At 47.2% G+C, this 1467-nt stretch overlaps 1 pseudogene; it reads right to left on the reverse strand.

The window, feature by feature from the left end:
* Window positions 1–1013: 1013 nt before the first annotated feature.
* LOC126459560 (5S ribosomal RNA) lies at window positions 1014–1131 on the reverse strand (annotated as a pseudogene).
* Between the last annotated feature and the right edge of the window lie 336 nt (window positions 1132–1467).

Here is a 1467-nt window from a genome sequence, read left to right on the forward strand (position 1 = left end):
CCTCGCTTGGTGTAAGGAGAGTAAAAATGAACGATTGGAGGAAAAACGTTGTGTGGAATGAAGAATCACGGTACACAATGTGGCGATCCGATGGCAGGGCGAGGGCATAACGAATGTCTGGTGAACGCCATCTGCCAGGGTATGTAGGGCCAAAAGTAAAATTCGGAGGCGGTGGTGTTACGATGTGGTTGTGTTTCTCATGGAGGGAGGCCTTGCATCCCTTGTTGTTTTGCGTAGCACTATCGTAGCACAGGCCCACATTGATGTTTTAAGCACCGTCTTGCTGTTGAAGAGCAATTCGGGGATGGCGACTGCACCTATCAACACGATCGAGCACCTGTTCATAATGCAAAGCATGTGGCGGAGTGGTTACACGACAATAACATCCCGGTAATGGACTGACGTGCACAGAGTCCTGACCTGAATACTACAGACCACCTTTGGGATATTTTGGAACGCCGACTTCGTGCCAGTCCTCATCCACTAACATCGATATCTCTCGTCAGTGCAGCACTCCGTGAATAAAGGGCTGCCTTTCCTCAAGAAACCTCTCAGCACCTGATTGAACGTATGCCTGCGATAGTGGAAGCTGTCATCAAGTCTAAGGGTGGGCCAACACCATATTGAATTCCAGAATTACCGATGGAGGACGCCACGAACTTTTAAGTCATTTTCAGCCAGGTGTCCGGATACTTTTGATCACACAGTGTAGTTATTGTGATATTTGCATTTAAGTAAGACACTAAGAGAAACTGGAAAAAGTTTTCAATGAAAAACTGCATATGAAATTTAGCTAAACCAAACTAAACTCCTAACAGGTCTTGGAAAACCCAATGGTACCGACAAGCCGCCGAGTCATTCACAGCCCACAGGAGTCACTGGATGCGGATATGGAGGGGGATATGGTCAGAACACCGCCCTCCCAGCCGTATGTCACTTTACGAGACCGGAGCCGCTACTTCTCAATCAAGTAGCTCCTCAGTTTGCCTCACAAGGGCTGAGTGCACCCCGCGTGCCAACGGCGCTCGGCAGACCGGATGGTCACCCGTCGAAGTGCTAGCCCAGCCCGACAGCGCTTAACTTCTGTGATCTGACGGGAACAGGTGATACCACTGTGGCAAGGCCGTTGGCGGATTCAGCTAACAAATATAATTATTTCTTTAGACTTGGCTGGAGGTCCATCTGCCACCAATCTCGAGAAAACTGACCGTCGCACATCCATTTGCAACCATGGGCACCAGCGGTAACGCAAGAGTGAATTATCCATAACATTCCTCATATGTCAAACGATTGAATATACCGAAACGAGATTAAGACAAATGATAGCACATACTTTGCCGTATGTTTATTAAAAGAAACTTCGTTATTTACCATGTTGTCCCACTAACTACAGACTTTTTCTATGGAAGAATGTGATTTTTCAGGGCCGTAGAAATGAGAATTGCTGAATGTTGTGGAACAACATAA

The sequence above is a fragment of the Schistocerca serialis genome, chromosome 2 (genome assembly GCF_023864345.2).
Source record: "Schistocerca serialis cubense isolate TAMUIC-IGC-003099 chromosome 2, iqSchSeri2.2, whole genome shotgun sequence".
In the NCBI taxonomy this organism is placed as follows: domain Eukaryota; kingdom Metazoa; phylum Arthropoda; class Insecta; order Orthoptera; family Acrididae; genus Schistocerca; species Schistocerca serialis.